The sequence below is a fragment of the Triticum aestivum genome, chromosome 6B (assembly GCF_018294505.1).
Source record: "Triticum aestivum cultivar Chinese Spring chromosome 6B, IWGSC CS RefSeq v2.1, whole genome shotgun sequence".
NCBI lineage: Eukaryota > Viridiplantae > Streptophyta > Magnoliopsida > Poales > Poaceae > Triticum > Triticum aestivum.
This window is the reverse complement of record NC_057810.1, coordinates 35637681-35652922: the sequence shown is the minus strand read 5'-3', so window position 1 is coordinate 35652922 and position 15242 is coordinate 35637681.

The window sequence follows — 15242 nt, the reverse complement described above, 5'->3', positions numbered from 1 at the left end:
GAAGAAGAAAAAGAAGAAGAGGAGGAGGAGGAAGAGGAGGAGTAGGAAGAAGAAGAAGAAGAAGAAGAAGAAGAAGAAGAAGAAGAAGAAGAAGAAGAAGAAGAAGAAGAAAAATATTCACAAAGAAACTAAATACAGCAAAAAAACCTTTTCAGAAATAAATATAAGAAAAAAATAAAGCAGAAAAGAAATAACTATATAAAAAATTACTCAAAAATAAATAGAAGAAAATAAATAATGCAGAAAAGAAAAAATGTTGGGGCGCTGTCCTGTGGGCCTGCTAGACCTAGTGTGTGCAAATACAGGCCCAAAAGGGCTAGCAGGCTCACAGGGCAGCGCGCCCTAGTTAGGCCCAGAAGCCTGTTATATAGAGGAGTTCGAATGGGCAGCCGCGGCTGGGTTTATAAACCAGTGCGGCTGCCCTTTGCTCGGCGAGGTGGGACTAAAAGTAGCGCACTGCGGGTGGCAGCGTAGGGCCATTAGTACCGGTTGGTGGCTCCAACCGGTACTAAAAGGTTGCCCTTTAGTACCGGTTGGAGCCACCAACCGGTACTAATGGCCCTCGTTTCCCGCCGCTTGGGCTCGATAAAATTGGCCTTTAGTACCGGTTGGAGCCACCAACCGGTACTAAAGGCCCATCCTATATATATGGCACTTACGAAAATTCAGTTATCGTCGCCAGTTCGTTCCACTTTTCTCGCGTGCGTCAGTCTCGATCTCGACGATGCCGACGCCGCTGCGCCGCCGTGCTGTCGCCCTCGCCGCCCCGCCGCCCGTCGTCGTCGTCGCCGCGTGCCCCCGCCGCCCGTCGTCATCGCCGCCCCCGCCACCCGTCGTCGTCGCCGCGCTCGTCTCGTCTCGCCGTCCCCGGCCGCCGCCGGCACGTCTCGTCGCCGTCCCTGGCTGCCGCCGCCCGTCTCGTCGCCGTCATCAGCCCCCGCCGCCCGTCGTCGCCGCCCGCCCGTACGCGTCCGGCCCACTCCATACATGCACACACACACACGCACACTACACACACACACATACACACACACACACACATGTACACACACACACACACTACACACACACATACACACAGACACACACAAACACACACACACACACTACACGTACACTACACATGTACACACATATACACACACACTACACACACACATATTTTTTTACTTATTTTCTGTTTAATTTCTAATGTTTACATGAATTAGAACTATCTTGTTTATTTTTAGAATGTTAGAAATATTATCATCGATGAATTAGAAATATGTTAATGTTTAGTTCAACTAGTTAAATTAATATAATAACTAGTTTATTTTTAGTAAATATAATGCTTAGTTGAACTAGTTGAATTAATATATAGAACTAGTTTATTTTTAGTAAATGTTTAGTTGAACTAGTTGAATTAATATATAGAACTAGTTTATTTTTAGTAAATGCTTAGTTGAACTTGTTGAATTAATATATAGAACTAGTTTATTTTTGGTAAGTAAATGCTTAGTTCAACTAGTTGCATTAATATATAGAACTACTTTATTTTAGTATATCCTTAGTTTGAACTAGTTGAATTAATATAACTAGTTTATTTTTAGTAAATGTTTAGTTGAACTAGTTGAATTAATATATAGAACTACTTTATTTTAGTATATGCTTAGTTTGAACTAGTTGAATTAATATAACTAGTTTATTTTTAGTAAATATTTAGTTGAACTAGTTGAATTAATATATATAGAGAACTAGTTTATTTTTAGTAAATGTTTAGTTGAACTAGTTGAATTAATATATAGAACTACTTTATTTTAGTATATGCTTAGTTTGAATTAATATAACTAGTTTATTTTAGTAAATGCTTAGTTGAATTACTAGAAGTAGTTGAATTAATTGAATTAGTAAGTGATTAATGTTTCGCCTAATATGAACATAGGAAATGTCGTCTGATGACGGAAAAAATTTCATTATGTGCGATTACTGTGAAGACCAGTGCGGCCAGTGCGATAGAAATTTCCTTGTTGATGGTAGGCGATTTAGCATCAAGCTGGATGAGACTTTCGAATTCAATACAGTAAGTCACAACGACAAAGTCTGTTTTCTTAATTAAGCATGACTTATATATGCTTCATTTGCCTGACTTATAATTTTTAATTTTCACTATTCTACTAGCGCATCCCGTGCCATGCAAGAATTTTTGTCTTGGATAAGATAGGTTTCAAAGATATGGAAACTATGGAGGTAAAGAGAGCTTACCTGAAAACTGAGCATGATGGTTATACTTTCAACGTCAAAGTATTCAATACACACACGTACACATATTTTGAATGCAAAACTTGGCAAGCACTATGCAAGGCTTATGCATTTGAGCTGGGTATGGTTATCACCTTTGATATTCGTCCGGAAGATGATATTGAAGGTAATAGAGACATATGGGTCGATGTGCAGACGCCTCCAGTTCTACCATTATGTGAGTTCTTCTCATCTATATTTTTGTCTTTGATATTGCTTATTCAAAAATAACTGACAACTAATTTCTATTGACAGCTTATCTCCATTCAACCAAACATGTCCGGCGCTTGGTAGACAGGACCTACTACTGTCCCGGAGCTAAACTAAACTGCGAGGAAATAAGTCATTATGTTTCATGGCTTGAAGATCTTCATACTGTCAAGACAAATTTTCTTCCTGCACTTAGAAATGTTAGTACTCAAAACGTGCGACCAATAGTGATGGTATTGAACTACGGTCACATCTATTTAGGAATGATGGTAAGATATTTACTATTTGTCCTCAGTGCATATTTTGCATACATATTTCTTTTGCTAAACTTTCATTGCTAAGTATATTAATTAAGTACTATACGATGTTCTTCAACAGGGACTCCCGATGACAGTTGTGCCTCAGGGGATCAAGACTAAAGGTCAGATGTCAATTGTTAGCTTATGGCCAAGAGATCCTGCATTGCACATGAATGCATTCAAGATTTCTAGAAGCGATGAATGCTTAATAGTGAAAGATTGGAGGAAAATTGTTAATGATCGCAGAGAAGTACTAGGGGGCAACAATGAGAAGTGCAGCCCACGTTTAGGAGACAGGTTCATCGGCATGCTCCAGTATGATCAATCAGGAGAGCTATACATGTTCTATGCTATTTTACCAGAGAGAGAGTAGCTAGCAGGAGTGATTTAGCTAGTTCTTCATGCTGCTCTTAATTAGTACTTGTCCTTTCATGTTCGTGTTCTTCGTTCTGAACTTAAGTGATTTGCTTTTGTGGTGTTATATATGAACGCTTATATCATGACAATCATGTTGAACTCGATGATTGGTTCTACTAGAAATTCTCTCTCTCTCTCTATATATATATATGCATAACGTGTACAATGTGTAGTATCGTAAAATACCAGCAAACGAAAAAGAATTAAAATGGAAACACAAAATTAAATGAAAAAGAAATCATAAAACTAAAAACCCCCCAAACCTTATAGTATCGGTTGGTCTTACCAACCGGTACTAAAGGGCTCCAGGCCCCTGGAGCTGGCTCGTGCCACGTGGTTGCCCTTTAGCACTGGTTCGTGCTGAACCGGTACTAAAGGGGGGGGGGCTTTAGTGCCCACACTTTAGTGCCGGTTATGGAACCGGCACTAAAGGGCCTTACGAACCGGTGCTATTGCCCGGTTCTGCACTAGTGTCCAGGCGGCGTGCGGGCCGTGCCCACATGGGCGGATTCATCATCCCCGCGCGAGCCGCCTTGGCTTGTTCGGCAGCCGCGCGCTCAGCCTGCTCCGCCACCACCGCGGCCGCCGCGTTCGCCGCCATCTCCCTGGCGTTCTTGGCCCTATTGTGACTATCAGCGGTGATGGCCTCCCAGCGCTACACTTCTGCCTTCCACTCGGCATTGGTCATGCCCGGGGGCTTGGATGGCGGCGCCCTTAGCTTCCTATGCTTTGGCTGGGCGACGGCGGTGGTTGTGGGATCCGTCGCGGCGCGGGGGATCACATACTTCTTCGATGGCATGGCGGGCGGCTTGGAAGGGAGGAGGCGTAGTTTGGCGGGAGGAATGGAGAATGAGAGGGAAGCCGAGGAGGAAGCGGGAGGAAACAGGGGGAAAAGTGCCTCCACTCGCCGACAGAGCGGCCCCGCGCCCCTTTTCGCTTCTGCCGACGCCCCCAGGCGACACCCTTGCGCTTGGGTTCGGGGCAGGATCGCTGGCTCTGGATTTGGCCCAAACCGGCGGTAAACGAGGTCCTGGGGGCGCGACTGGGCCGATTTTTGGCCACCGGCGCTAAAAATTTGCCTGGGGGCCTGTTGGGGGTGCAGCTGGAGATGCTCTAAGCCTCTGACAGCAGGACCTACATGTGCAAGAACAAATTGTAAGAAACCTAAATATTAGAATGATTCCTGCAACTGCACAATAATGTGCTATTAGCCAAAGGACCATGCTTGAACAAACCTCGATGGTAAACCACAGTGTCTCCGATTGTTTCCCTGTAACACACATAAGGAAAATCTTGATCAGGTTAACTAAGAGTTGTCATACTATCAGTAGAATATGTATTGAGTATAGCCAAATTTGATTTATTTCACATGTGTAACAATACAAAATTGTACCCACAGCAAATGAAAATCAAATTGCAGAACCAAACCAAACAGTTAAATGGACAACAGACCAAAAGAACCAAAATAGTTAACTGAGCACGACATTGCAGAATAGAAACATGTACTAGAAGATAAGGCAGTTAACAAAACAAAGAATGCTTGACAACACTACCACGAAATGTAGCAATTGTTGGACCAAAATGTTAACTAAACATTACATTTTAGAGGACCAAAGTGTTAACTGAACATTACATTTTAGAGGACCGAACTACAAACTAAACATCAGATTGCATATTAAAATTACAGAGGACAAATCACTAGAAGGTATTGGCAGTGGCCTCGAGAAAACAACGCAAACTGTATTTTAAAGTAGACAACCGCGTGGCGGTGTCTACGGTGGCCTCGAAGATGAGGTGCTCCTCCAAGGTTTGGCGGTCGACATGCATGGAAGCCATAGCGACCTCATGCGCACGTGCGTCCAAGATTTGCTTCTCCGCTGCCAGATGCTACTGAGCTCCATGTTATACTGCATGAAAATGGTTGTGTGTGATGCCTAATTGGAGGAGGGGGACAGTGATTTCGGCGGAAGGTGTCGTGCCGTCGGTCGGGGCATGTGGGACGGGAAAGAAGGAGGATGGTGTGGGTGAGGTGTGGATTACTTGACCTTATCAACGAGGCCGCGCAGCAAGAAGAAGGGTCGGCGGCGAGGAGGCCGCGCAGCAAGAAGAAGGATCACCGGCGAGGAGGCGGCGCTGCAAGAAGGAGGGTCGGCTGTCGGTGTCGAAAGTGGCGGATCTCGGGTAGGGGGTCCCGAACTGTGCGTCTAAGGTTGATGGTAACAGGAGGCAGGGGACACGATGTTTACCCAAGTTCGGGCCCTCTCTATGGAGGTAATACCCTACTTCCTGCTTGATTAATCTCGATGAATATGAGTATTATAAGAGTTGATCTCCCACGAGATCGTAATGGCTAAAACCCTAGAAGTCTAGCCTGTATGATTATGATTCGGCCTCTACGGACTAAACCCTCCGGTTTAGACACCGAAGGGGACTAGGGTTGTACAAAGTCGGTTACAGAGAAAGAAATCTTCATATCCAGGCACCAAGCTTGCCTTCCACGCCAAGAAGAGTCCAATCCGGACACGGGAGAGAGTCTTCAGTCTTGTACCTTCACAGCCCAACAGTCTCGCCCATGTCCATAGTCCAGCCGTCCGAGGACCCCTTAATCCAGGGTTCCCTCAGTAGCCCCCGAACCAGCCTTCAATGACGAGGTGTCCGGCGCGCGAATTGTCTTCGGCATTGCAAGGCGGGTTCCTCCTCTGATTTCTTCAAAGTACCTAATTTAAAGAGAAATATTCAGCTTTCCATTTAATGTCGCGCTCATCGGCTTCCACACCTTCATGTCTTCAGCTTCCACGTGTCGAGCGAATACGAGAGGTCAGGGTATTTTTGCACATATCACCATGTCCATGTAAGAAAGGCGTTTATTTAAAGAGATTGGGATTTTCAGATCCATTTCACACCAAGCGAGGAATCCTCAGAGCCTGCTAGGAGAAACCATTCCAACATGGCCAGTGCTCCCAGCTCTTCCTCCCATCCCCACGGCCCTGGGAAAGGCAATTGGGAGAAATGTTCCGTATCCCACAGTCAGTTAGTGAAGCTGCAGACACATGGATTTCTCCCCCCCCCCCCGCAGATCTAGCCCCTATTCGAGCAGGATTGATTTCCTTCAACGACGGGGCTCAGACGGAGGATTTCCCCAATCCACCCAAGGGGAACGAGTGTGCTTCGTTCCCTACTTGTTGAGAGGCGTTGGATTTCCAATCCACCCATTCCTTTGAGGGCTTCTGGAGTATTATGGCCTCTAACTGCACAACTTCACTCCTGCCTCCATCCTGCAAATCGCGGGTTATGTTGCTCTTTGCGAGCTATTCCTGGGTTGTGAGGCCCATTTTGAATTATGGAGGAAACTATTATGGCTCGTCCCTTGTAACCAAGAGGGATCAATATTTGAGGTGGGCGGAGCCGAGGTACGGCGCATTGCCGGGACCGGATACCTGTCCGGCACGCCGAAGAAGGCATCCGAAGAGTGGCCTTCCGAATGGTTTTATATCGAGGACATCGCCCTTCCCTACCCAGTCCGAATGGGCCTTCCCGAATTTTCAAGCATCTCGTTGAAGCAGCGCCACATTTGGCGGCCTAGGAGCCACGAGGAGGAAGAGAGCGCGGAAGTCCGTTAATTGATGAGCAAGATAAAGACGCTCGCCCAGTATGGATTATCAATAGTCGAGGTAATGGCGACTTCCATAGTACGAGGGGTTCAGCCAATCCAATACAGAAGGCTTCCCATGTGGCACTATAATGGGGAAGATGATGCCTCCCGCTGTGGTCGGAAGGGTCCGGACACCCGCGCCGCTTTGGCCAAAATACTGGCCGAACTATACAAATGGGAGGAAGAGGAGTTCACTCGTATTAAGCGCCGAGATGGATTTTCCATGTACAATCCTCCTAGCTGGGTGAGTTCCAATCCCACTACTCTACTCAATATACTCCTAGAGTCACTTTCCATGGACATTAATTCGTCCATTTTTAATAGGAATGGCGGAAGGTCACCAAGGGGCTCCACAGCCCCGCCCCACAGCCAGAGGACCACAACCGGGACCTTGATCCCGGATTCGAAGAGGATCTAGACATATTCGTGATGCTTGAGGATGGGGTGTTCTACCAGGCAAGCTATGAAGGCACGGAAGTGCCATCACCGCCGACTATCCCGGTCTTCTCCCAGCCTCACACTTAAGTAATCAGGAGATATTTTCTCCAAAAGAGCTTCCTCATTCTGCCTCACCCACTGCACTATCTCATGCTCCAAAGGGGAGGCGCTCGGCGCGCCATCCTGCACCAGAGGCGACTCCAAAGAGAGCGGTGCCCGCACCGGACAAGCTGTTGAAGAGGAAGGTGAGCGAAGACATGTCGGAGCCGTCATCAAAGAGGCATGGCTTCGCAAATATGCCCTTCGGCGGTCACATCCAACTGTGACATTATCCGTTCGTGTCTTATCAGGAAGAGCATTCGCCAGACTATATCCGGGAGGGTTGCCGGTCACACTCCCAACAGCCAGGTTCCAGACCCTGCCGTAACGGCGAGGGCTGATATGGGAGTGCCGTTGGATTGCCCTTTGGCAGGGGAGTCGGATGATGTGTCCGTTACCAACTCGGAAGTGGATGATACGTCTCCAACGTATCTATAATTTTTGATTGTTCCATGCTATTATATTACTTGTTTTGGATGTTTATGGGCTTTACTTTACACTTTTATATCATTTTTGGGACTAACCTACTAACCAGAGGCCCAACCCAAATTGCTATTTTTTGCCTATTTCACTATACCGAAGGAAAGGAATATAAAACGGAGTCCAAACGGAATGAAATCTTCGGGAGCGATCTTTTTGGAACAAACACAATCCAGGAGACTTGGAGTGGATGCCAAGAAGGAGCGGAGGTGGCCACGAGGGTGGCCGGCACGCCCAGTAAGGGTGGGCGCGCCCCCCTGCCTCGTGGGCCGGTCTGGATCCCCTGACCGACTTCCTTCGCCTATATATATCTTTGTACCCCGAAATCATCCAGGAGCACCACGAAAAACTATTTCCACCGCCGCAACCTTCTGTATCCGCGAGATCCCATCTTGGAGCCTTCACCGGCGCTCTGCCGGAGGGGGAATCGACCATGGAGGGCCTCTCCATCACCACCAAGGCCTCTCCGATGAGTTGTGAGTAGTTTACCACAGACCTTCGGATCCATAGTTATTATCTAGATGGCTTCTTCTCTCTCTTTGATTCTCAATACAAAGTTCTCCTTCCTCTTCTTGGAGATCTATTCAATGTAACTCTTTTTTGCGGTGTGTTTGTCGAGATCCGATGAATTGTGGATTGATGACCAAGTTTATCTATGAGAAATATTTGAATCTCCTCTGTATTCTTTTATGTATGGTGGTTATCTTTGCAAGTCTCTTCAAATTATCAGTTTGGTTTGGCCTACTAGATTGATCTTTCTTACCATGGGAGAAGTGCTTAGCTTTGGGTTCAATCTTTCGGTGTCATTTCCCAGTGATAGTAGGGGTAGCAAGGCACATATTGTATTGTTGCCATCGAGGATAAGAAGATGGGGTTTATATCATATTGCATGAGTTTATCCCTCTACATCATGTCATCTTGCTTAATGCGTTACTATGTTCTTATGAACTTAATACTCTAGATGCAGGCAGGAGTCGGTCGATGAGTGGAGTAATAGTAGTAGATGCAGGCAGGAGTCGGTCTACTTGTTGCGGACGTGATGCCTATATACATGATCATGCCTAGATATTCTCATAACTATGCACTTTTCTATCAATTGCTCGACAATAATTTGTTCACCCACCGTAATAACTATGCTATCTTGAGAGAAGCCACTAGTGAAACCTATGGCCCCCGGGTCTATCTTTTATCATATAAGTTTCCCATCTACTTTTATTTGCATCTTTTACTTTCCAATCTATATCATAAAAATACGAAAAATATTTATCTTATCATATTATCTCTATCGGATCTCACTTTTGCAAGTTTCCGTGAAGGGATTGACAACCCCTTTATCGCGTTGGTTGAGAGGTTCTTGCTTGTTTGTGTAGGTGCGTGGGACTTTTGAGGAGCCTCCTACTGGATTGATACCTTGGTTCTCAAAACTGAGGGAACTACTTACGCTACTTTGCTGCATCACCCATTCCTCTTCAAGGGAAAAACCAACGCATGCTCAAGAGGTAGCAAGAAGGATTTCTGGCGCCGTTGCGAGGGAGGTCTTTGCTCTAGTCAAGACATATCAAGTACCCATCACAAACTCATCTCCCTCGCGTTACATTATTTGCCATTTGCCTCTCGTTTTCCTATCCCCCACTTCACCCTTGCCGTTTTATTCGCCCTTCTTCTGTTCGTCTTTTCGTTTGCTTTGATGTCTTACTTGGCTCGTTTGCTCGTTTGGTTGGAATAGTTGTTTATTCATTGCTAAACAGAGAACCTAAGATCTATGGATCCTCATCCGCTTGCTAATCTTTTTAATAGATCCAATTATGATGAACCAATTGCTAGTGAGTTTTGTGCACTAGATTATCTTTATGAAGTTTTGCTTAAAATTTGTGAATCTGAAAATTGTGATGAAGAAATTTATGAAGAGATTCACGATGGCTCCTTGAATAAAAAGCATGATTGCAATGATTTTACTATAGATTCTCTTGATGTCAATTTTGCTAATAATATGCAAAACCCTAAGCTTGGGGATGCTAGTTTTTGCTATGTCTACTACTTGTTGCAATGATTATGATTGGGGTGATTCTTCTTATAATCTTGAAATTTTATTTAAGCCCCATGATGAATATAGGATTGATAATAGTGTTTGCAATAATATTGAAGATGGGTTTGGAAGAGTGTCAACTTTAGATCCCACATATTTGGAGTATGTCCAATCTTATGATATTTTTGATAAAAGTGGATTTGGAGAGGTCATGACTTTAGTTAATGTTAATCCCACTATCTTGGAAGAGTGTCAACATTGCATGCATGTGGATCGTGTTGAAAATATTTTATGTGATAGCTATTTTGTTGAGATTGCTCTCGTCTCTTTCTTCTTCCTTGCTTTTGATAGTTTTTGCTTGCCTTGCAAATTTCTTTGCTTATAATATGCCTATGCATAGGAAGTATGTTAGACTTAGATGTGTTTGTCACGTGTTTTATGATGCTCTCTTTGTGCTTCAATTCTTGTCTTTCCTGTGAGCATCATTGATTATGCCTAGCTAAAAAGGCTTTAAAGAAAAGTGCTTGTTGGGTGATAACCCAATATTTTTCCTTGCTGTTATTCAATAAATAACTTATTTAGTCTCTGTTTAGATGTGTTTTTATGTTTTAATTAGTGTTTGTGCCAAGTAGATCCTATAGGATAACTTTGGGTATTCTGCTGAAAAACAGAAACTTTGTGTGCACGAGAAAAAATTCAATAAATCACAGAAACGTGCTTTTGCGTTGATTCTTTTTGATGTAGATCAATAGACAAATTAACTAGGACGTCCTGGTTTGGTAGGATTTTTAAGGTTCCATAAGTATTCAAAAGTTACAGATTGCTACAGACTGTTCTGTTTTTGACAGATTCTGTTTTTCGTGTGTTGTTTGCTTATTTTGATGCATCTATGGCTAGTATCGGGGGGTATGAACCATAGAGAAGTTGGAATACAGTAGGTTTAAAACCAATATAAATAAAGAATGAGTTCATTACAGTAACTTATGTGGTGGTTTTTCTTTCTTGCACTAACGAAGCTCATGAGATTTCCTGTTGAGTTTTGTGTTGTCAAGTTTTCAAGTTTTGGGTAAAAGATTTGATGGACTATGGAATAAGGATTGGTAAAATCCTAAGCTTGGGGATGCCCATGGCGCCCCAAGATATTCAAGGACAACGAAAAGCCTAAGCTTGGGGATGCCCCGGAAGGCATCCCCTCTTTCGTCCTCATCTATCGGTAACTTTACTTGGAGCTATATTTTTATTTACCACATGATATGTGTTTTGCTTAGAGCGTCTTGTATGATATGAGTCTTTGCTTTTTAGTTTACCACAATCATCCTTGCTGTACACACCTTTTGGGAGATACCCACATGATTTAGAATTTAGTAGAATACTCTATGTGCTTCACTTATATATTTTGAGCTAGATAGTTTTGCTCTATGCGCTTCACTTATATCTTTTGAGCTAGATAGTTTTGCTCTATGTGCTTCACTTATATTTTCTAGAGCATGGCGGTGGCTTTATTTTGTAGAAATAATTGATCTCTCATGCTTCACTTGTATTATTTTTAGAGTCTTTTAGAACAACATGGTATTTGCTATGGTTATAAAATTGGTCGTAGAATGGTGGGCATCCAAGTTGGGTATAATAAAAACTATCATATGAAGTGAATTGAATACTATGATTAATTTGATGCTTAATAATTGTTTTGAGATATGAAGGTGGTAATATTAGAGTCATGCTAGTTGATGTAATTGTGAATTTAAGAAATACTTGTGTTGAGGTTTGCATGTCCCGTAGCATGCACGTATGGTAACCATTGTGTGACAAATTTGAAGCATGAGGTGTTCTTTGATTGTCAACCTTATGAGTGGCAGTCGAGGACGAGCGATGGTCTTTTCCTAGCAATCTATCCCCTAGGAGCATGCGCGTAGTGCTTGGTTTTTGATGACTTGTAGATTTTTGCAATAAATATTTGAGTTCTTTATGACTAATATTGAGTCCATGGATTATACGCACTCTTACCTTACCATCATTGCTAGCCTCTATGGTACCGTGCATTGCCCTTTCTCACCTTGAGAGTTGGTGCAAACTCCGCCGGTGCATCCAAACCCCGTGATACCATACGTTCTATCACACATAAACCTCCTTATATCTTCCTCAAAACAACCACCATACCTACCTATTATGGCATTTCCATAGCCATTCCGAGATATATTGCCATGCAACTTTCCACCGTTCCGTTTATTATGACACGCTTCATCATTGTCATATTGCTTTTTGCATGATCATGTAGTTGACATCGTATTTGTGGCAAATCCACCATGCATAATTTTTATACATGTCGCTCTTGAGTCATCGCATATACCGGTACACCGCCAGAGGCATTCATATAGAGTTATACTTTGTTCTAGTATTGAGTTGTAATTCATGAGTTGTAATTAAATAGAAGTGTGATGATCATCATTTTTAGAGCATTGTCCCTAAAAAAATAAAGGCCAAATAAAAAAAAAGAAAAAAAGAAATGCCAAATAAAAAAAGGCCCCAAAAAGAGGGGGACAATGCTACTATCTTTTTCCACACTTGTGATCAAAATAGCACCATGGTCTTTATGATAGAAAGTTTTCTATGTTGTCATTTTCATTTACTAAGTGGGAATTTTTCATTATAGAACTTGGCTTGTATATTCCAACGATGGGCTTCCTCAAAATGCCCTAGGTCTTCATGAGCAAGCAAGTTGGATGCACACCCACTTAGTTTCTTTTGTTGAGCTTTCATACATTTATAGCTCTAGTGCATTCGTTGCATGGCAATCCCTACTCCCCGCATTGACATCAATTGATGGGCATTTCCCTAGCACATTGATTAGCCGCGTCGATGTGAGACTTTCTCCTTTTTTGTCTTTTCCACATAAGCCCTATCATTATATTCTATTCCACCCATAGTGCTATATCCATGGCTCATGCTCATGTATTGCATGAAGGTTGAAAAAAGTTTGAGATTACTAAAGTATGAAACAATTGCTTGGCTTGTCATCGGGGTTGTGCATGATGAGAGCATTCTTGTGTAAAGAAAATGAAACATGACCAAACTATATGATTTTGTAGGGATGAACTTTCCTTTGCCATGTTATTTTGAGAAGACATGATTGCTTAGTTAGTATGCTTGAAGTATTATTATCCTTTTGTCAATATGAACTTTTATTTTGAATCATTTGATCTGAACATTCATGCCACATTAAAGAGAAATACATTGAGAAATATGCTAGGTAGCATTCCACATCAAAAATTCTGTTTTTATCATTTACCTACTCGAGGACGAGCAGGAATTAAACTTGGGGATGCTTGATACGTCTCCAACGTATCTATAATTTTTGGTTGTTCCATGCTATTACATTACCTGTTTTGGATGTTTATGGGCTTTACTTTACACTTTTATATCATTTTTGGGACTAACCTACTAACCGAAGGCCCAGCCCAAATTGTTGTTTTTTTGCCTATTTCAGTATATCGAAGGAAAGGAATATCAAACGGAGTCCAAACGGAACAAAATCTTCGGGAGCGATCTTTTTGGAACAAACGCAATCCAGGAGACTTGGAGTGGACATCAAGAAGGAGCCGAGGCGGCCACGAGGGTGGCCGGCGCGCCCAGTAAGGGTGGCGCGCCCCCTGTCTCGTGGGCCCCTCGTGGCTCCCCTGACCGACTTCCTTCGCCTATATATATTCGTACCCCGAAACCATCCAGGAGCACCACGAAAAACTATTTGCACTGCTGCAACCTTCTGTATCCGCGAGATCCCATCTTGGAGCCTTCGCTGGCGCTCCGCCGGAGGGGGAATCGACCATGGAGGGCCTCTCCATCACCACCAAGGCCTCTCCGATGAGTTGTGAGTAGTTTACCACAGACCTTCGGGTCCATAGTTATTAGCTAGATGGCTTCTTCTCTCTCTTTGATTCTTAATACAAAGTTCTCCTTCCTCTTCTTGGAGATCTATTCGATGTTACTCTTTTTTGCGGTGTGTTTGTCGAGATCCGATGAATTGTGGGTTTGTGATCAAGTTTATCTATGAGAAATATTTGAGTCTCCTCTGAATTCTTTTATGTATGATTGGTTATCTTCGCAAGTCTCTTTGAATTATCAGTTTGGTTTGCCCTACTAGATTGATCTTTCTTGACATGGGAGAAGTGCTTAGCTTTGGGTTCAATCTTGCGGTGTCCTTTCCCAGTGACAGTAGGGGCAGTAAGGCACGTATTGTATTGTTGCCATCGAGGATAAAAAGATGGGGTTTATATCATATTGCATGAGTGTATCCCTCTACATCATGTCATCTTGCTTAATGCGTTACTCTGTTCTTACACTACTAGAAAAAGGATTATAGCTAATATGGACATTAATGGCGCACCACGTATGTGGTGCGCCACTGCTATATAGCAGCGGTGCACTATGTATAGGTACGCCATTAGTGTCCATATCACTAATGGCGTACCACACTTACGGTGCGCCACTATTAACAATTTTTTTAATTTATTTTTTCAAAACTAGAAATGGCGCACCGTGGTATAGTGCGCCATTACTAACAATTTTTTTACTTTTTTTTCAAAACTAGTAATGGCGCACTGGGGAAAAGTGTGCCATTACTAGTTCAAACTAGTAATGGCGCACCACAACCACGGTGCGCCACTACTAACAATTTTTTAATTTTTTTTCAAAACTAGTAATTCCGCACCACCTACTAGGTGCACCATTAGTAACCAGGGTTACTAATGGCGCATTCTTAGGTGGTGCCCCATTGGTAACCTGGGAGCACCTACATATTTTGGACAACCACCTACCACACTCACTTTTTCCACTTCATTCTCTCCACCTCCTCCTCCAAGCTTGTCTCAGCTGCCTCCTCCTCCTCACCTCATTTGCACCATAGATTCACCCAAATTAAGTGGTTAAATTTCCTTTTTTTGATAGGTAAGTAAGGGGAAAGCTTTCTTTATGTTGTAGATCTACTTTTTTCTCCCTCCAACAACGTGCACATGCACTTTTTATGGCCTAGATCTACGTATGTTTGTGGTGTTGCATATGTTTGTGTTTGCAGGTACCGGTATTTGAAATGCGATAGTTGCCAATATTTTGCTGGAATGTTGATTTATTTCCGTTTCGGCGAGAATTTGGCACCATGCATTCTTTTTGGTCCTATTTTTAGGCAAAGTCATGCCATTTTTTTTGGTTCTAAAATATCGTTTTGCTCTACCCCACAGGCGACCATGGTCCGCACAATGACCGAAGGCATCGTGAATAGGTTTTTGAGCTCCGCGAAGTCCGAGATGCTTGAACGAGACGGAGATAAGATGTCCGTTTCAAAGATGCAAGC